The 20945-nt window shown below is 45.2% G+C and overlaps 7 non-coding genes and 2 pseudogenes across 7 annotated transcripts; all 9 read right to left on the bottom strand.

Moving 5' to 3' along the window:
* Positions 1-216: 216 nt before the first annotated feature.
* On the bottom strand, positions 217-413 carry LOC142500803 (U2 spliceosomal RNA). Its single transcript, XR_012803297.1, has one exon. It is a non-coding gene; the product is annotated as a U2 spliceosomal RNA (small nuclear RNA).
* Positions 414-6426: 6013 nt separating this feature from the next.
* Positions 6427-6620, bottom strand: LOC142500051 (U2 spliceosomal RNA). Its single transcript, XR_012802789.1, has one exon. It is a non-coding gene; the product is annotated as a U2 spliceosomal RNA (small nuclear RNA).
* Positions 6621-9569: 2949 nt separating this feature from the next.
* On the bottom strand, positions 9570-9760 carry LOC142500566 (U2 spliceosomal RNA). Its single transcript, XR_012803111.1, has one exon. It is a non-coding gene; the product is annotated as a U2 spliceosomal RNA (small nuclear RNA).
* Positions 9761-10583: 823 nt separating this feature from the next.
* On the bottom strand, positions 10584-10774 carry LOC142500564 (U2 spliceosomal RNA). Its single transcript, XR_012803110.1, has one exon. It is a non-coding gene; the product is annotated as a U2 spliceosomal RNA (small nuclear RNA).
* An 823-nt stretch (positions 10775-11597) lies between these two features.
* On the bottom strand, positions 11598-11777 carry LOC142500223 (U2 spliceosomal RNA; annotated as a pseudogene).
* A 3649-nt stretch (positions 11778-15426) lies between these two features.
* On the bottom strand, positions 15427-15617 carry LOC142500563 (U2 spliceosomal RNA). Its single transcript, XR_012803109.1, has one exon. It is a non-coding gene; the product is annotated as a U2 spliceosomal RNA (small nuclear RNA).
* Positions 15618-16440: 823 nt separating this feature from the next.
* Positions 16441-16618, bottom strand: LOC142500771 (U2 spliceosomal RNA; annotated as a pseudogene).
* Positions 16619-19622: 3004 nt separating this feature from the next.
* Positions 19623-19813, bottom strand: LOC142500561 (U2 spliceosomal RNA). Its single transcript, XR_012803107.1, has one exon. It is a non-coding gene; the product is annotated as a U2 spliceosomal RNA (small nuclear RNA).
* An 823-nt stretch (positions 19814-20636) lies between these two features.
* LOC142500560 (U2 spliceosomal RNA) lies at positions 20637-20827 on the bottom strand. Its single transcript, XR_012803106.1, has one exon. It is a non-coding gene; the product is annotated as a U2 spliceosomal RNA (small nuclear RNA).
* Positions 20828-20945: the final 118 nt, after the last annotated feature.

The following is a 20945-nucleotide window of genomic DNA, read 5'->3' as shown; positions in this document are numbered from 1 at the left end:
ACTCCTGCTCCATGCGAGGAGGAGCTGAAAAGAAAAGAAAGTAAGAAGCCACGCAAAAGAGCAAACAAGACACAGCAAAAAGAAGGAGGCTTTATTTTGTCGTCATTTCATCTTCTTCTTTCTTTGCAAAAGAAAGAGCCAAAAATGCATGTTTGTTTTTTTTCTGTCAGACAGTCATTTGTTTCTATTTTTTGATACAAGCCAAATATCCCCAAAGGGAAGTGCACCGGTCCTGGAGGTACTGCAATACCAGGTCAATGCGTGGAGTGGACAGAGCAAGCTCTTCTTCCATCTCCCTGTTCTAAAAATCCATTTAATATATGGTCCCCAGATAGGGGACGTATCAGATATTAAACTGATAAGAACAGATTTTTTTTTTTTTTTTTTTTTTTTTTTTATTTCGAAAAAGACATATATCCTAGTTACAGAAAAAAGAGAAACTCAAACTTTTTGAAAAATAAAAAACCTCCCCAACATTACAAGAACCCCAACATAAGCAATAGGATTTTTAGTCCATATCACATTCTTGTAACAAATTTAGCATTTCTGTAACATATCTTCATATGCTTTTCCCCCGCAGCCTCCTGCTGTGGGGGGGAGCATCGGCCCACCTCTACTCTCCGATGCCCCACAAAAAGGGACCCAAAAAGGCACAAAAACTGCCAATTAATCAGCAAATATTTTGCTTTTAAACACAAATTTTGACTATTTTTAAAAAACTTTTCCCTTTTGTAAAAGCGTTTGGAACATTTGTTTTACAGTAATATTTAAAGAAATTTATTTAAAAACCAGTCTCAGTGTTTTTATTTATTTCTTTAAAATGGTGGACCATATTTGTACTCCCCATAGGCTTTCTCTTTCTTTATTCCCTTTCTTCCTGTCCAAGAGATAATATAAATACATTTGACTAAAAGCTAGGGAGATGCAATCATTCACTGGTATTTCTTCTCTAAAATATAATAAAACGTTTCTCACTTTCCACAAGGCTTCTTTTATACAATTAATTATTTTCCAGGTAATAATGTTTTGATTTTTGTTTTTAAGTTCAAAACTCCCAAAAAAAACTACATCTGGGTCTAGAATTTTTAGGCCACCAATCCACTGCAAGAGCAAGAAAACTCTTCCCCACACCTTTTTAGCATAATTACATGACCACATAATATGTAAAGTTGTCTCATCGTGTGGACAATTCTCCCTTGGGCACTTGGCGCTCGTCGCCAGGCCCCTTCTGTGTTGGAAGAACTTGCCTGGCAAAGCTTGGTGCGCACATAACCATGTAATGTCCTTTTGGTTATTAAAAAGCTCCTTTTCTGACACTCTTTCCCAGGCTTTTTTACATCCCTGCTCGTTTACATTCGGGATAATGCACATCTTTTCTCCTTTTTTTATGCTCTTGGTCAGCTTTTTTTGGTCTGTAACTTCTTCTAAAGATTTGTTTTGTAAACTAAATTCGTTTAAAATTTTATCTAAAATCTTATATGTGTCTGATAAATTTAAAACATGGGGTGTTTTTAACGATGTTACAAACCATTTATATTTTCTTGCAAAAAAACCTATTTCATACTTTAAAAATACAGACCAATAATTTCCCCGTCCAAGGTTTAAAAGGCAAAAGGCAAAATACTTAACATACAGAAATAATCTGAGTTCTGGGAAGCCTCTTCCTCCGTTATTCTTTTCTTTATAAATAATTTCCCTTTTTAATTTTTCGTTTTGTGAACTCCACAAAAAAACACAACACAACCTTGTTATTTTCTGTATGTCTCCAGTGGAGGGAGGGAACACTAAACCTATATATAGCAAGATTGGGAGAATAACCATTTTTATTATTAAAATTTTGCCTTCCATTGTTAATTTCCTTAAATACCACATCGTGATTTTTTCCTTGATTTTTTTTATACATTTTTCCCAGTTTTGATCTCCTTCATTTTGTTCATTAAAATTAACACCCAGTATGTCAACCGATTCTTTTATTGGGATATCTGGTATAGTTAGGGGTTCCCAATGTCCGATTTTTAGGATATTACTTTTGTTGAAATTAACTTTAAAACCGGAAGCTACACTAAAAAATTCTAACTGTTTAATGGTTCTTTTTAATGATATTTGGTCTTTACAAAAAATTGTAATATCATCCATGTAGCCAATGACTTTTGCCTCTACACCTCCCCCTCCTGGTAGGGCAACACCCCTGATCATCTTGTCTTTTCTAATGACGCACAAAAGTGGCTCCAGGGCACAAATGAACAAAAGGGGAGAAAGGGGGCACCCCTGCTTTACTCCCGACTCTAGTATCACACTTTCAGTTCTAAAACCATTAATTAAAAACTCACTTGAACAACCATCATAAAAGGATTTAAGAACATTTAAAAAACACTCTGGTATTCCCATTTTATTTAACACCAAAAATAAAAATTCATGGGAAAACCTATCAAAAGCTTTTTCAAAATCGATTGATAAAATCATTAATTTCTGTCCCCTCTCTTTTGTATTATTTATAATATTTTTAACCAGGTTTAAATTCTCCCAGATGTTCCTTCCTGGGATTGCACATACTTGATTACTATGTATTACCTTATCCACCACTTTTTTAAATCGGTTTGCACATATTTTTGCTAAAATTTTATAATCAGAGTTTAAGAGCGTAATAGGTCTCCAGTTTTTAATATCTGTCTTATCTCCTTTTTTATATAAAAGTGTCACTGTGCCCTTTTTCCATGAAGATGGCAATTTTTTAAAAACAAAACACTCTTTAAGAATACTCAGTAGATCTTCTTTTAAAATATCCCAGAAGGTGACATAAAATTCTATTGGTAGCCCGTCTTTGCCTGGTACCTTGTTTGTTTTAAAACCTTTAATAACCTCTAAGATTTCTTCCATTTTAAGATCTTCTTTTAAAAAACCTTGATCATCCTTATTTAAAACAAGCGTTATTTCTTTTAAAGCATCCTCTGTAAAATATTTATCAATCTTCTTTTTATTAAAAAGTTCTTTATAAAAAGCTGCTACTTTTAAAAGAATACCTTGTAAAGTTTTTTCCCCATTCATTTCTTCAATTAATTCTTTTTTCTCATTCTTCTTCTTAAAAAAATATCTGGTACATTTTTCATTTTCTTCTATGTGTTTTATTCTGGAATTAAAAACAATTTCTTTCCCTCTTGCCTCTAAGAGTTTTTTTATTTGTTTTTTTGCTTCAGCTATTTCTCCCTCAACCACACATCCTATGTCTTTTAATTTATGCAAGGTTTGTAATTGTATATTTAGGTTTTCAAAAAAAGCCCTTTTTTCCCTTGCTTTCCCCTGTCCTGTTTTTATGAAAAAAAATTTTGTCTTTCTTTTTATATCTTCCCACCATTTAAAAACTGTGGTGCCTGGTTCCTTTTGTTTTTGCCATTCTTTAAAACTTTTCCTAAAATTGTCACATATATCTTTATCTTCCAGCAGGCTAGTATTTAATTTCCATTCACTTTTATTTCTTTTCTTTACTTCGTCGCTTTTTATTGTAAAAGTTAAGATTTTATGATCTGATAAAATATTCTCTATTAAAACACACTTTAAAGGCTTTAGTTCTTTCGAACAAAAACAAAAATCTATCCTGGAGCAGGTTATCCCATTGCTCCAGGTCATGCCTTCCGCTTCTGGTTTTCTGGGGTTACACACTTTAAAAACATCCTGTAGTCTAAAATCCGTTTTGATATTTTCTAATTGCCCTGAAGTTTTATCAAAATTTCTACTGACATTTTTCCCCAATCTTTTTTCTCCCTTTAAAATGCAGTTAAAATCCCCGCTTATTATTTGAGGACAAGAACTGTCCATAAAAAGGGTTAAAAGCTGAAGTGTTTCGGATCTTTCTTGCTTATCAGGGGGAGTATATACATTAATAAAATCCCATCTGCAGCCATCTATTAATGTACTGACTTTTATAAGTCTACCCGGTTTTATTTCATTTACAGACATTATTTCTACATTCCCTTTGAATAAAATGGCAACCCCTGCTGATTTATTTTCATTTGATCCTGACCACACTGATGGCCCCTGTGACCAGTCCTTTGCATATTCATTATAATTTTGCATATGCGCAATACCACATTCCTGTAAGAAAAAAACTGTCACACTCAATGTAGTCAGATAATCAAACACCATTCTCCTTCTTTTCCTATCTTTTATGCTTCTCACATTAAAAGATATACCTTTTAAGACAGCCATTTTGATTTTCAATAGTCCATGTCTGTCCCTATTTCTGGAAAGTCTGGCCTCTCCATACCTGTAAAACACTCAACTGCATCATGTTCAAGATATTCATCTGAACACGGAGAGACATTCTCAACTCCTCCATAAAAATCAGTAGAAAAGGTTTCTATTACTTCCGTACCTGATATTGTGTCCATTTCCCCAGATTCTTGCAGAGTATCAGCCACCTCCGAGTTCTGTAAAGCTGCGTATCTGGCGGTTAGCTCCACCTCAGGATGCGTCACTTCCACGTAGGTTTTGACTTTAGCTGTTCTTTTCCTTTGTTCTTTCCCCTGGGAGATTTTACTCCTTTTAGCCCTTGCAGTTTCCCAGAACCCGTCTCCAGGACCCTCCGAAGCCTCCGCCTCCGAGTGTTCTTTTGACTCCGCTCTGTCATCATCTGCTCCAGGTGTTACTGGTAGTCTTGGCTCTCCAGGGGTCAGCTGTTCCTCGGGCGTCTCCTCTACAGCCACAGGTGTCTCGTCTTTGGTTGCTGATTCCTCTGCGTTCTCTGGGGTCAGGCCTCCATTTGTTTGCTCTGGTTCCTTTTCATTTGATTTTTTTTGCTCCTCCATGTTTGTGCGTGAGCGTTGAGGGCAAGACATATAAACATGTCCTGTTTTTTGGCACAAATTACATTTCCTCATTGCTTTGCAGTCTTTAAGATCATGGTCAGAGGCCTCACAGTTGGTGCAATGCTTATCCTCTTTGCAAGATTCTTTTGTGTGCCCGAATTTTGTGCATAACCGGCAATATAAAGGCATTCCTGTGTAGTATAAATCCCCGTTAAACTTGCCCAGTTTAAACCTGGCTGGGGGTCTCATTTTCCCATCGATCCCTTCTGGGTCTTTTTTAAAGATGACTAAGAATTTTCTTTTTGAAGTCCAGATACCATATTCGTTATTTATATTTCCCGCAAAAACAACTTTTTCACAGTATCTGTCTAAGAACATCTTAATCTCGCTTGCAGGTACATGTGGGGAGTACATCTTAACAATTAGCAGTACTTCTTCATTGGAGTGGTGCAGTGTGACTCTAACTCCTTGCAGGAGGGGGTCATCAATCTTTTCCTTAAGTTTTTTGTGAAAGTTCGTGCAGTTGAAAGCGTTTGTAAAAGTCACATCATACACCCCCCTTCTGGGATAGTCCTGTATAGCCAAAATATATTCCACTTTCATTTCAAACAGTCCCAATAAAAGTTTCTTAACGATGTATCCCAGATCTTTTCCTTTCCTGTCAATTTCAGTGAATTCGAATCTTACCGAGTCCTTAAGCCGCGCGTAAGCCGGCACAGTTCCGTCGTCGAACGACATCGTGTCGATCCCTCCTCGAAACGGCCCAAGACACTTGGTCTTAGCCAAAAGCCGAGAAGCGATAACCAGAAATGGGCCCCCGCCTGAGCGCCGCCCGACGGCCAGGGGCGCTACGCTTTAGGGAGAAGGGCAGAGGGAGCCGCTGGCTGCCCGCTCGCCTCCTCCCCCAGCAGGCCTGCCTCCAGTCCCTCCGCTCCTCCCGACACAGCCCCGGGGAGTCTATGCAGCAGCGGCGGCGACGACGACGACGGATGCAAAAGCCAAAGACTTTCTATGGAGTAAAGAAAAGCAGCCGCACACACTGCTGGGGGGCCCGCATGGCCAGCAAACAGCCAAAAAGGCACATGCTTCCAGTTCTTTTTCCGGCACCAGGCTTCGTCTGCTTATTTGCATAGGAACCGCCCACTTTTTCTCTGCTAGCCGACTCGTCCGGGCTGCCATGAAACTCAGGCAGCAAGCATGCAAGCAGCCAGTGGCTGGGCTTTTCAGTTCAGGTCATTTCAGCCAGCCAGCCATTGTGACAAGAAGCCAGCAAGTCAAGGCATTTGCTGCTTGCTGCTTGCTGCTTGCTGCTGCAGTGTTTGCTATGCAGGCTATTTGGATACAGCTTCAACAGGAGTTTCTTAGGCATCTGCTCGTTCGGACTGAATTAGGCTAGGCAGCAGGCGGCACTCCTGCTCCATGCGAGGAGGAGCTGAAAAGAAAAGAAAGTAAGAAGCCACGCAAAAGAGCAAACAAGACACAGCAAAAAGAAGGAGGCTTTATTTTGTCGTCATTTCATCTTCTTCTTTCTTTGCAAAAGAAAGAGCCAAAAATGCATGTTTGTTTTTTTTCTGTCAGACAGTCATTTGTTTCTATTTTTTGATACAAGCCAAATATCCCCAAAGGGAAGTGCACCGGTCCTGGAGGTACTGCAATACCAGGTCAATGCGTGGAGTGGACAGAGCAAGCTCTTCTTCCATCTCCCTGTTCTAAAAATCCATTTAATATATGGTCCCCAGATAGGGGACGTATCAGATATTAAACTGATAAGAACAGATTTTTGTTTTCCATAGTAATTTTTATTGCCGACAAAAGTATAATTGTTTACAGAAATTTTCAGAGAACATACAATGGTTAGCACCATAATACAGTCAAGAAACATAAACTACATTTCAATTTCTTACAGAAAATAAATAAGAACACATCACATACTTTCCAAAAACATCTCCCTTATCTCTACTAAATTCCCACTTTAGAACAAAAACAACATTACATAATTTTCCAAAAAAATTTTTTAGAAGAAAATCAGCTATAAAAACCCTTCTCTTTAAGCAAACCTCTTCTTTTTTCCCTCTCTCTAACATATTCCGCCTCTGACACTTCTTCAATGAACTTCATAATCCTGCATACATTCACATTCACTCCTTGTAGCGTTACCCTTTCCTCTGTTATTACTCGTAGCCAAAAAAGCCCATCTTCCCGCCCTACTTTCCCTGTTAAACCTCTAAGCCTGTCCTCTACTTCTTCATCAGTTACTTTTTTCTCCCCTTTCTTCATTCTGTAAGCTTTCTCCTTTTCATTTATTAGTTCTAGCTTTACATCATTCCCCTTCTCCTTTACAAAAGCATCCTCCTTCTTACAATCCTGTGCTAAATTTTTCCTCTCCTTGTCCTCTGACTCATGTTTTTGCTCTTTGTCTTCACTTTCAATTTTTTGTAACAATTCATTCCCTGTTTCAGCAAAAGTTACAGACTTTCTATCTGCTTTTATACAATTTTCCGTAACACTCAACAACTTTCTATTAATCTCATCACTTTCAGCATACTCCGTACTTTCTTTCTCTTCACCATTCTCTTTACCATCACACATTATGTCACAAAAATCACTCTCCTCTGTTGTAAGCTGGTATACTTCATTCTCTTCAGACTCACACAATATTTCACTCTCAACCTCCAAAGCCTTTTCCACCTCTTCCCCTGATTTAAACTCCTCTTTTGCCATTTCTGTCCGCCCAATACTTATTTTTTCCAACACACCTCCCCCCAAATTTTCTTCATCAAAGTTCATAATCATTTCTCCTTGTTTTCCTTCATGATTCACCTTCTCCTTTAGACTGTCCATTTGTCCAAAAAGCCTCTCAGTACCCAAGGCCATGATATGTCTATCTCCGTTGTCAAAGTTCTTCTTCTTCGAATTATCACTCTTTGCAATAACCTGCATTCCTCTGTCATATGAGTGATCACCCAGTCCAGAGATCTGTCCTGGAAACCACAGAGAGCCTCCATTCCCTTCAAAACAAAACCTGGCAGGAGGGTAAGTCACCCCTCCCACTCCCTCAGAATCTATCCCAAGGCAAACCCAAAACTTTCTTTCGCCATTGAACATTCCATATTCATTCCTTAGTTCTGCACCTCCTTTAACAACTGTACAAAAGTGCTTCAAAAAACGCACAATCGTCTCCTTCCGTACAAAGGCATTATTCATCTGTACAATCACCGGTCTTTCTCTCATCAAAAACTGGGGCGATACGCTGATTCCCATCATCCTAGGATCTCCAGCATTTTCCTTCCATCTTTTATACGCCTTCCAACAGTCCGCCTCCTGAAAGAAAGCCAAATCAAAGCTCCCCTGCCTCTGGTGCTCCAGAAGACAAAAGATTTCTTCAAACTCCACCTTGAGTAAGTCTCTCATCACCTCCTCCACGATAAAGCGACGTCCCACTCGATCTTTCCAGGCCGTCTCCACCAGAAACCTGAGGGTATTCTTTGTTGTCCCCTCCATCACCAACTTCCGTCCACGCCTTTGCTCTCGTCCTTGTCCACCAATCGCGTCTTGGCTCCGGTGCGGCACCCTTATAGCAGCAAGGGGGTTAAGTCTGTTAGGACGATCCCCCAAGGCCAAGGCGCCGGCCCTTCACCATCTCTCTCTCTCTTGTCCGCTTCTGATCATCCTGAGCTTCGGTGCGGCGCCCTGATAGCAGCAGGAGGGTTAAGCCTATTATGGCGATCCCTCCAGGCAAAGGCGCCGGCCCTTCACTCTCTCTCCGTCCTTCTCTCGTGCTTGTCCGCTCCTGATCGCCTCCCGCTGCCTGAGATGGCGCACCCCCCCAAAAGCAGCATGAGTCTTAAGTTCCTTTCAGAACGATGACTCAAGGCCAAGGGGGCACAGTCTCAGCAACCTCCTGACCCAGACACTTGATCTGAGCCAAAAGGCCGAGAAGCGATAACCAGAAATGGGCCCCCGCCTGAGCGCCGCCCGACGGCCAGGGGCGCTACGCTTTAGGGAGAAGGGCAGAGGGAGCCGCTGGCTGCCCGCTCGCCTCCTCCCCCAGCAGGCCTGCCTCCAGTCCCTCCGCTCCTCCCGACACAGCCCCGGGGAGTCTATGCAGCAGCGGCGGCGACGACGACGACGGATGCAAAAGCCAAAGACTTTCTATGGAGTAAAGAAAAGCAGCCGCACACACTGCTGGGGGGCCCGCATGGCCAGCAAACAGCCAAAAAGGCACATGCTTCCAGTTCTTTTTCCGGCACCAGGCTTCGTCTGCTTATTTGCATAGGAACCGCCCACTTTTTCTCTGCTAGCCGACTCGTCCGGGCTGCCATGAAACTCAGGCAGCAAGCATGCAAGCAGCCAGTGGCTGGGCTTTTCAGTTCAGGTCATTTCAGCCAGCCAGCCATTGTGACAAGAAGCCAGCAAGTCAAGGCATTTGCTGCTTGCTGCTTGCTGCTTGCTGCTGCAGTGTTTGCTATGCAGGCTATTTGGATACAGCTTCAACAGGAGTTTCTTAGGCATCTGCTCGTTCGGACTGAATTAGGCTAGGCAGCAGGCGGCACTCCTGCTCCATGCGAGGAGGAGCTGAAAAGAAAAGAAAGTAAGAAGCCACGCAAAAGAGCAAACAAGACACAGCAAAAAGAAGGAGGCTTTATTTTGTCGTCATTTCATCTTCTTCTTTCTTTGCAAAAGAAAGAGCCAAAAATGCATGTTTGTTTTTTTTCTGTCAGACAGTCATTTGTTTCTATTTTTTGATACAAGCCAAATATCCCCAAAGGGAAGTGCACCGGTCCTGGAGGTACTGCAATACCAGGTCAATGCGTGGAGTGGACAGAGCAAGCTCTTCTTCCATCTCCCTGTTCTAAAAATCCATTTAATATATGGTCCCCAGATAGGGGACGTATCAGATATTAAACTGATAAGAACAGATACTACACTTGATCTTAGCCAAAAGGCCGAGAAGCGATAACCAGAAATGGGCCCCCGCCTGAGCGCCGCCCGACGGCCAGGGGCGCTACGCTTTAGGGAGAAGGGCAGAGGGAGCCGCTGGCTGCCCGCTCGCCTCCTCCCCCAGCAGGCCTGCCTCCAGTCCCTCCGCTCCTCCCGACACAGCCCCGGGGAGTCTATGCAGCAGCGGCGGCGACGACGACGACGGATGCAAAAGCCAAAGACTTTCTATGGAGTAAAGAAAAGCAGCCGCACACACTGCTGGGGGGCCCGCATGGCCAGCAAACAGCCAAAAAGGCACATGCTTCCAGTTCTTTTTCCGGCACCAGGCTTCGTCTGCTTATTTGCATAGGAACCGCCCACTTTTTCTCTGCTAGCCGACTCGTCCGGGCTGCCATGAAACTCAGGCAGCAAGCATGCAAGCAGCCAGTGGCTGGGCTTTTCAGTTCAGGTCATTTCAGCCAGCCAGCCATTGTGACAAGAAGCCAGCAAGTCAAGGCATTTGCTGCTTGCTGCTTGCTGCTTGCTGCTGCAGTGTTTGCTATGCAGGCTATTTGGATACAGCTTCAACAGGAGTTTCTTAGGCATCTGCTCGTTCGGACTGAATTAGGCTAGGCAGCAGGCGGCACTCCTGCTCCATGCGAGGAGGAGCTGAAAAGAAAAGAAAGTAAGAAGCCACGCAAAAGAGCAAACAAGACACAGCAAAAAGAAGGAGGCTTTATTTTGTCGTCATTTCATCTTCTTCTTTCTTTGCAAAAGAAAGAGCCAAAAATGCATGTTTGTTTTTTTTCTGTCAGACAGTCATTTGTTTCTATTTTTTGATACAAGCCAAATATCCCCAAAGGGAAGTGCACCGGTCCTGGAGGTACTGCAATACCAGGTCAATGCGTGGAGTGGACAGAGCAAGCTCTTCTTCCATCTCCCTGTTCTAAAAATCCATTTAATATATGGTCCCCAGATAGGGGACGTATCAGATATTAAACTGATAAGAACAGATACTACACTTGATCTTAGCCAAAAGGCCGAGAAGCGATAACCAGAAATGGGCCCCCGCCTGAGCGCCGCCCGACGGCCAGGGGCGCTACGCTTTAGGGAGAAGGGCAGAGGGAGCCGCTGGCTGCCCGCTCGCCTCCTCCCCCAGCAGGCCTGCCTCCAGTCCCTCCGCTCCTCCCGACACAGCCCCGGGGAGTCTATGCAGCAGCGGCGGCGACGACGACGACGGATGCAAAAGCCAAAGACTTTCTATGGAGTAAAGAAAAGCAGCCGCACACACTGCTGGGGGGCCCGCATGGCCAGCAAACAGCCAAAAAGGCACATGCTTCCAGTTCTTTTTCCGGCACCAGGCTTCGTCTGCTTATTTGCATAGGAACCGCCCACTTTTTCTCTGCTAGCCGACTCGTCCGGGCTGCCATGAAACTCAGGCAGCAAGCATGCAAGCAGCCAGTGGCTGGGCTTTTCAGTTCAGGTCATTTCAGCCAGCCAGCCATTGTGACAAGAAGCCAGCAAGTCAAGGCATTTGCTGCTTGCTGCTTGCTGCTTGCTGCTGCAGTGTTTGCTATGCAGGCTATTTGGATACAGCTTCAACAGGAGTTTCTTAGGCATCTGCTCGTTCGGACTGAATTAGGCTAGGCAGCAGGCGGCACTCCTGCTCCATGCGAGGAGGAGCTGAAAAGAAAAGAAAGTAAGAAGCCACGCAAAAGAGCAAACAAGACACAGCAAAAAGAAGGAGGCTTTATTTTGTCGTCATTTCATCTTCTTCTTTCTTTGCAAAAGAAAGAGCCAAAAATGCATGTTTGTTTTTTTTCTGTCAGACAGTCATTTGTTTCTATTTTTTGATACAAGCCAAATATCCCCAAAGGGAAGTGCACCGGTCCTGGAGGTACTGCAATACCAGGTCAATGCGTGGAGTGGACAGAGCAAGCTCTTCTTCCATCTCCCTGTTCTAAAAATCCATTTAATATATGGTCCCCAGATAGGGGACGTATCAGATATTAAACTGATAAGAACAGATTTTTTTTTTTTGTTTTAAATGTTTATTTACATTCACATTTTTACAAGACAAATAAATTTTGTACATTCACAAAACAACATTTTCAATTTAACTTTTCCACCAATCAGACATACATTGCATAATTTTACTTACATCCTCCTTAGTTCAGCCTATCTTTTTACTTTTCTCATTGCATGCTATTTGTTTCTCCAACACCTTCCTATATCTTTCAATTTCTGTCTCAAACTCCTTTGGCGACATCTTTTCCTTCCAAAAAAGCATCTTCTCTAGTTCCCCTATTCTTTGGTCTATCCCCCCTTGAGGGTTTGCCTTCTGTATCATCCCATACCACCTCTTTGCCTCTCCTATTTTCTCCTCAACCTCCTTTATTTTCTTGTCTAAAAATTCCTTTTTTCTCTCCATATCCCAGCTTGTTTTAAACACAGAGTCCCTTTCTTCCTTTTTACTTGGGCGTCCCTTATCCTTTTCTTGCACCCCACTTCCTTCACTTTCTGATCTCTCTGCCATTGAGGCAGCTCCTCCTTCACTTTCACTCCTACTTGTCCCTCCCACTTTCCGTTCTAGCATCCTTGTTGCCTCCCCCCCCTCTCTTTCTTTATTTTGCTTTCCACTTCTTTCACTTTCAGATGAGGAGATCCCTCCCCAATCACTCCCGCTACTCCCATCTATTCTTAACATTTCTGCTACTTTTTCCCCACTCACTCCACTCACCCTCACTTTCTCTTTTTCCCCAACTATCTGCCTACATACTCCTACTATTTTCTCTTGTTCTAACCTCTTTACATTACCTTTTCCCACAGTTTCCTTTGCTATCTCCTGTCTTTTCTCTTGACTTTCTAACGATGTTCTAACCCCCCAATCCTCATCTCTTTTTGCTTTTACACCAGGATAACCTACAAATTCATCTTCCACTCTCCCCTTCCTTGCTACTATGACCTCACTCCTCTTCCCCTGATCTACTTTACACATACTTTCCTCACCTTCTATCCTAAGTACCTTCTGAGATTCCTTTCCTTCTAATGTGACCGTTTGTGTGTCTACAACTATCTTACTTTTGTCTCCTTTCTGAGTTATTTTACTTTCTTCTGACTCACTCACAGATGTGATTTCAGGCTCTCTTCTAGTTCCCCCTATCACCCTCCTTTTTGGTGTATCCTGTAAGCTATCACACCTAGCGATAGAAAAATCCTGTTTAATTTCACTTGGTCCATCTATTCCCTCTACCTCCCCCTTATCTGGCTTACGTTTTGAAGCTTTTCTCTCCATACCTGTTACTTCCATTTCCTCCCCTTCTTCCTCTTGCCCTTTTTCTAAATCTCTCACCGCTTCTTGTATTGCTTCCAACGCTCTATTCACACTTCCTTCACTTACTTCACTATCCTGATGTAACCCTTCCTCCAAGACTTTTAATTTACTAGCCTCCTCCATTAGCATTGCTTCTCCTTCCTGTCTAGCTTTTTCCTCAATCAACCATTTCTTCTGATCTTTTCTTAAATTCAAATATTCTTCTACCGTCATATGAGCTCTTCGACTCATAATATCCTCTAATTCTCCAATTAACTCCTCATTACTTATATTCTTTCGTTCTGTGCGAAATACATCTACCCATAACTTCACACCCCCCACTTTTTTTTCAAACAAATTCATTTTTTCTGTTAGAGCTTCGTCCTCCTCTTGCAATTCTACTCTCTCTGCCCAATCTGTACTTTGAGTACCAACCAGTTCTCCTTGCAGAAACTCTGGGGTTTCGTCTACCTCTGAGATCCCCCCCTCCTGCAAGTCCATTTTTCCTTCTTCTGTCTGAAATTTCTTAAAGATAAGTCCAACAAAGTCTGAGGTATCTCCAGACTCACTACCCCTTGCTGTTTGGGCATAAGACTTATTTTTTTTGCACTGCCGTGCTAAATGTCCTCTTTCCCCGCACAAGTCACACTTTTTTGGGACTCGACAGGCCGTTGCTGTGTGTCCTTCTTCTCCGCAATTGCGGCATACAGTCCCGACTTTGTCACACTCTTCTTTGGTATGTCCATATTTGTGACAATTCCTGCAGAAAACAGGCTGGCCAGGGTAGTTTAGAAAACCCCTTTCCCCACCAATGGCAAAACTTGCAGGCGGTTGCATCACTCCTCCTCCTCGATCTGGATCAGGCTTAAAACGAACCCAAAATCGCCGCTTTCCGTTGAAGAAACCATATGCATTCCTTAACACTTCTCCCCCCCTTACCAGGGAACAGTATCTCCTCAGGAAACAAGCAATGTCTTCCCTCTGCACAAAAGGATTGTACATGTGTACAACCAGCGGTTTGTCTTCCAGCATAAAACTCGGGGCCACGCTGACTCCCGTCAGCCTTGGATCATCCTTCTTCTCACGGCACATCTCATAAACATTCCAGCAGTCTGCATCCGAGATCAGGGTCAGGTCATAAAAGCCCTGCCTTGGGAAGTCTTGGAGGCAGTACACCTTAGACGCATCCAGCTCCAGCATCTCACCAAGAATTTTCTCCACCACATGTTGCAGTCTCACGCGATCTCTCTCGGCTTCCTCGACCAGGAACCGGACTGTATTCTTCATGCCACCGTACGCCATCGTCCGCCTTGAATAAGCTCGGGTGCGGCACCCTAATTGCAGCAAGTGGGTTAAGCCCTTTCGGGCGATCCCACAAGGCAAAGGCGCCGGCCCCTCACTTTCGCTCGCTCATGATCACCTCTCGTCGCTCGAGATGGCGTGCCCCCCCAAAAGCAGCAAGGATCTTAAGCCCCCAAAGGGGCGATGATCCAGGGCCAAGGGAGCACAGTCTCAGCAATCACCTCTCAGCCAGACACTTGGTCTTAGCCAAAAGGCCGAGAAGCGATAACCAGAAATGGGCCCCCGCCTGAGCGCCGCCCGACGGCCAGGGGCGCTACGCTTTAGGGAGAAGGGCAGAGGGAGCCGCTGGCTGCCCGCTCGCCTCCTCCCCCAGCAGGCCTGCCTCCAGTCCCTCCGCTCCTCCCGACACAGCCCCGGGGAGTCTATGCAGCAGCGGCGGCGACGACGACGACGGATGCAAAAGCCAAAGACTTTCTATGGAGTAAAGAAAAGCAGCCGCACACACTGCTGGGGGGCCCGCATGGCCAGCAAACAGCCAAAAAGGCACATGCTTCCAGTTCTTTTTCCGGCACCAGGCTTCGTCTGCTTATTTGCATAGGAACCGCCCACTTTTTCTCTGCTAGCCGACTCGTCCGGGCTGCCATGAAACTCAGGCAGCAAGCATGCAAGCAGCCAGTGGCTGGGCTTTTCAGTTCAGGTCATTTCAGCCAGCCAGCCATTGTGACAAGAAGCCAGCAAGTCAAGGCATTTGCTGCTTGCTGCTTGCTGCTTGCTGCTGCAGTGTTTGCTATGCAGGCTATTTGGATACAGCTTCAACAGGAGTTTCTTAGGCATCTGCTCGTTCGGACTGAATTAGGCTAGGCAGCAGGCGGCACTCCTGCTCCATGCGAGGAGGAGCTGAAAAGAAAAGAAAGTAAGAAGCCACGCAAAAGAGCAAACAAGACACAGCAAAAAGAAGGAGGCTTTATTTTGTCGTCATTTCATCTTCTTCTTTCTTTGCAAAAGAAAGAGCCAAAAATGCATGTTTGTTTTTTTTCTGTCAGACAGTCATTTGTTTCTATTTTTTGATACAAGCCAAATATCCCCAAAGGGAAGTGCACCGGTCCTGGAGGTACTGCAATACCAGGTCAATGCGTGGAGTGGACAGAGCAAGCTCTTCTTCCATCTCCCTGTTCTAAAAATCCATTTAATATATGGTCCCCAGATAGGGGACGTATCAGATATTAAACTGATAAGAACAGATACTACACTTGATCTTAGCCAAAAGGCCGAGAAGCGATAACCAGAAATGGGCCCCCGCCTGAGCGCCGCCCGACGGCCAGGGGCGCTACGCTTTAGGGAGAAGGGCAGAGGGAGCCGCTGGCTGCCCGCTCGCCTCCTCCCCCAGCAGGCCTGCCTCCAGTCCCTCCGCTCCTCCCGACACAGCCCCGGGGAGTCTATGCAGCAGCGGCGGCGACGACGACGACGGATGCAAAAGCCAAAGACTTTCTATGGAGTAAAGAAAAGCAGCCGCACACACTGCTGGGGGGCCCGCATGGCCAGCAAACAGCCAAAAAGGCACATGCTTCCAGTTCTTTTTCCGGCACCAGGCTTCGTCTGCTTATTTGCATAGGAACCGCCCACTTTTTCTCTGCTAGCCGACTCGTCCGGGCTGCCATGAAACTCAGGCAGCAAGCATGCAAGCAGCCAGTGGCTGGGCTTTTCAGTTCAGGTCATTTCAGCCAGCCAGCCATTGTGACAAGAAGCCAGCAAGTCAAGGCATTTGCTGCTTGCTGCTTGCTGCTTGCTGCTGCAGTGTTTGCTATGCAGGCTATTTGGATACAGCTTCAACAGGAGTTTCTTAGGCATCTGCTCGTTCGGACTGAATTAGGCTAGGCAGCAGGCGGCACTCCTGCTCCATGCGAGGAGGAGCTGAAAAGAAAAGAAAGTAAGAAGCCACGCAAAAGAGCAAACAAGACACAGCAAAAAGAAGGAGGCTTTATTTTGTCGTCATTTCATCTTCTTCTTTCTTTGCAAAAGAAAGAGCCAAAAATGCATGTTTGTTTTTTTTCTGTCAGACAGTCATTTGTTTCTATTTTTTGATACAAGCCAAATATCCCCAAAGGGAAGTGCACCGGTCCTGGAGGTACTGCAATACCAGGTCAATGCGTGGAGTGGACAGAGCAAGCTCTTCTTCCATCTCCCTGTTCTAAAAATCCATTTAATATATGGTCCCCAGATAGGGGACGTATCAGATATTAAACTGATAAGAACAGATTTTTTTTTTGTTTTAAATAGTTTTATTTACCATTTAACAGTTTTACAATAAAGTAAAAGACATTTTTCCACAAAACAATTTTTCCTTCTTCACTTAATTCCAAAATATATCCTTCTACCCTCGTTACTTCCCTACTCCACCTCTACTATCTACCTCTTCTATTCCCTCCTCTACCTCCTTGTCTCTATTCTCTCTTCAGAGCTGTCCATGATCTTCCTTCGTACTCCTAAGAATCTCAGCATATTCCTCAGGGTATTTCCCTTTTATTCCTATAAGTCTCCTTACATTACTTATTGTCTCTTCTTTAGTTCTGTTAAAATTAATTTCTTCTGTCCTATACACTCGTCTCCAAAAGGCTCCATCTCCAGTTTCCTGTTCCAGCTGGTCAAATATCTCGTTTACTCTCTCCGCTATTGTTTTTTGTGTCTCTGCTCCTCCTTTTCTCTTACTCTCCTCTATCATTTTCCCCCCACTGCTACTATCTGTTGTTTCCTCTCTTTTTTTGGGGGGGGTTCCCCCTGCAGACTCACTCTCACTTTCACTCAATCCTCTCAGAATTATCCCTTCTCTTTTTTCCTCCTCTCTACCTCTTCCTCCTATCTGTTTCTCTTTATCCTGTCTTTTCTTAATTCTTTCTGCATCTTCACTACTACTCGCCCCACTCACTTTCCTCTGTATCTTACTACTCTCTTTTTTGTCTAACAAATCCCTCTCTCCCCCAGCTTTCTCTTTTCTCTTTAGTGCTCTTCTTCCCACAGCAGAGCATTCCATTTCACTAATTTCCTCCTCTACCTCTGAAGTACTACTTCCAAACGTCTCTTCTGTTTGCTCCAAAAGCTCTAAAGCTTCCACTCCCTCAGCTTCTTCCTTCTTCCTAGCTTCCTCTGCCAGCATTGCTTCTCCCTCCAGTCTAAATTCCTTCTCTCTCAACGCCTTAACCTGATCTTCTCTCAGCTTTATATACTCTTCTGCAGTCATAACCGCTCTACGTTTCATAAGGTCATCTAATTCTTCTATTACCTCCTTATCACTCATATCCTTTTTATGTATCACTTTCATCCACAACTTTACATCCCCCACCTTCTCCTGAAACACCTTAACTTTTTCATTAAGTGCCTCCTTCCCCTCTTGTACCTCCACCCTTTCCGCCCACTTCCCCCCCTGAATACTCCAAACTTCCCCTTTCCCCTCTTGTCCAGGCTTAGGGGTTCCCACTCCTTCTGCCCTTCCTCCCTCCTGCAGATCCATCTCCCCCTCATCCCTAAGAATAAGTCCATCCATGTCCAAGGCTCCTTCCGCCTCACTTCCTCCTGCCGCCTGTGCAAAAGTTCTCTTCTTCGTACATTGTCTTGCAATATGTCCCTGCTCACCACATAAGTCACATCTTTTAGGGATCTCACAATTAGCGGCAAAATGCCCTTCCTTCCCGCAATTGCGGCAACACTGTCCTGTTTTTCCACAGTTCTCTCGTGTGTGACCATACTGAAAGCAGTTCCTACAGTACAGGGGTTGTCCTGGAAAGAACAAAAAACCCCGATTTCCTCCAATACTGAAACCTGATGGGGGGTTCAGTACTCCACCTGCTCCTGATGGGTCAATCTTAAACCGAGCCCAAAATCTTCTCTTCCCATTGTAAATCCCATAGGAATTATGCAGCTCCTCTCCACCTCTAACAGTAGTGCAATATCTTCTCAGGAACATCACGAGATCCTCTTTCGACACGTACGGGTTGTACATGTGAATGGTAATCGGTCTCTCGTCCATTCTAAAACATGGGATCATTTTTATGCCCCGCATAATCGGATCTTCCAACCATTCCTTCACCTTCTCAAAACAGCAGAGTGCAGTTCCTTCACGATGGAAGGTCACATCGAAGATTCCTTGCCGGGGAAAATCCTGCAGGCAGTATATGTCCTCTGCGCCCAAACCGATCTTCTGGATTACATCCTCCACGATAAAACGTAGCTCGACCCGTCCTCTCTCCACCTCCTCGACCACGAACCGGATCGTATTCTTCAGATGCGTCCATGTCGCCATCTCACCTTAGATCGCCCTCCGAGAATGCTCAGGATAGCGTGCCCCCCCAAAAGCAGCAAGTGGCTTAAGACTCCCGAAGGAGCCGATGCCACAGGGCCAAGGGGGCACAGTCCCAGCTAAGCCCCTGACTCAGACACAATGATCTGAGCCAAAAGGCCGAGAAGCGATAACCAGAAATGGGCCCCCGCCTGAGCGCCGCCCGACGGCCAGGGGCGCTACGCTTTAGGGAGAAGGGCAGAGGGAGCCGCTGGCTGCCCGCTCGCCTCCTCCCCCAGCAGGCCTGCCTCCAGTCCCTCCGCTCCTCCCGACACAGCCCCGGGGAGTCTATGCAGCAGCGGCGGCGACGACGACGACGGATGCAAAAGCCAAAGACTTTCTATGGAGTAAAGAAAAGCAGCCGCACACACTGCTGGGGGGCCCGCATGGCCAGCAAACAGCCAAAAAGGCACATGCTTCCAGTTCTTTTTCCGGCACCAGGCTTCGTCTGCTTATTTGCATAGGAACCGCCCACTTTTTCTCTGCTAGCCGACTCGTCCGGGCTGCCATGAAACTCAGGCAGCAAGCATGCAAGCAGCCAGTGGCTGGGCTTTTCAGTTCAGGTCATTTCAGCCAGCCAGCCATTGTGACAAGAAGCCAGCAAGTCAAGGCATTTGCTGCTTGCTGCTTGCTGCTTGCTGCTGCAGTGTTTGCTATGCAGGCTATTTGGATACAGCTTCAACAGGAGTTTCTTAGGCATCTGCTCGTTCGGACTGAATTAGGCTAGGCAGCAGGCGGCACTCCTGCTCCATGCGAGGAGGAGCTGAAAAGAAAAGAAAGTAAGAAGCCACGCAAAAGAGCAAACAAGACACAGCAAAAAGAAGGAGGCTTTATTTTGTCGTCATTTCATCTTCTTCTTTCTTTGCAAAAGAAAGAGCCAAAAATGCATGTTTGTTTTTTTTCTGTCAGACAGTCATTTGTTTCTATTTTTTGATACAAGCCAAATATCCCCAAAGGGAAGTGCACCGGTCCTGGAGGTACTGCAATACCAGGTCAATGCGTGGAGTGGACAGAGCAAGCTCTTCTTCCATCTCCCTGTTCTAAAAATCCATTTAATATATGGTCCCCAGATAGGGGACGTATCAGATATTAAACTGATAAGAACAGATACTACACTTGATCTTAGCCAAAAGGCCGAGAAGCGATAACCAGAAATGGGCCCCCGCCTGAGCGCCGCCCGACGGCCAGGGGCGCTACGCTTTAGGGAGAAGGGCAGAGGGAGCCGCTGGCTGCCCGCTCGCCTCCTCCCCCAGCAGGCCTGCCTCCAGTCCCTCCGCTCCTCCCGACACAGCCCCGGGGAGTCTATGCAGCAGCGGCGGCGACGACGACGACGGATGCAAAAGCCAAAGACTTTCTATGGAGTAAAGAAAAGCAGCCGCACACACTGCTGGGGGGCCCGCATGGCCAGCAAACAGCCAAAAAGGCACATGCTTCCAGTTCTTTTTCCGGCACCAGGCTTCGTCTGCTTATTTGCATAGGAACCGCCCACTTTTTCTCTGCTAGCCGACTCGTCCGGGCTGCCATGAAACTCAGGCAGCAAGCATGCAAGCAGCCAGTGGCTGGGCTTTTCAGTTCAGGTCATTTCAGCCAGCCAGCCATTGTGACAAGAAGCCAGCAAGTCAAGGCATTTGCTGCTTGCTGCTTGCTGCTTGCTGCTGCAGTGTTTGCTATGCAGGCTATTTGGATACAGCTTCAACAGGAGTTTCTTAGGCATCTGCTCGTTCGGACTGAATTAGGCTAGGCAGCAGGCGGCACTCCTGCTCCATGCGAGGAGGAGCTGAAAAGAAAAGAAAGTAAGAAGCCACGCAAAAGAGCAAACAAGACACAGCAAAAAGAAGGAGGCTTTATTTTGTCGTCATTTCATCTTCTTCTTTCTTTGCAAAAGAAAGAGCCAAAAATGCATGTTTGTTTTTTTTCTGTCAGACAGTCATTTGTTTCTATTTTTTGATACAAGCCAAATATCCCCAAAGGGAAGTGCACCGGTCCTGGAGGTACTGCAATACCAGGTCAATGCGTGGAGTGGACAGAGCAAGCTCTTCTTCCATCTCCCTGTTCTAAAAATCCATTTAATATATGGTCCCCAGATAGGGGACGTATCAGATATTAAACTGATAAGAACAGATACTACACTTGATCTTAGCCAAAAGGCCGAGAAGCGATAACCAGAAATGGGCCCCCGCCTGAGCGCCGCCCGACGGCCAGGGGCGCTACGCTTTAGGGAGAAGGGCAGAGGGAGCCGCTGGCTGCCCGCTCGCCTCCTCCCCCAGCAGGCCTGCCT

This window comes from Ascaphus truei, chromosome 7, assembly GCF_040206685.1.
Source record: "Ascaphus truei isolate aAscTru1 chromosome 7, aAscTru1.hap1, whole genome shotgun sequence".
Taxonomy (NCBI): Eukaryota; Metazoa; Chordata; class Amphibia; order Anura; family Ascaphidae; genus Ascaphus; species Ascaphus truei.
This window is presented reverse-complemented; position numbering and strand designations above follow the sequence as displayed.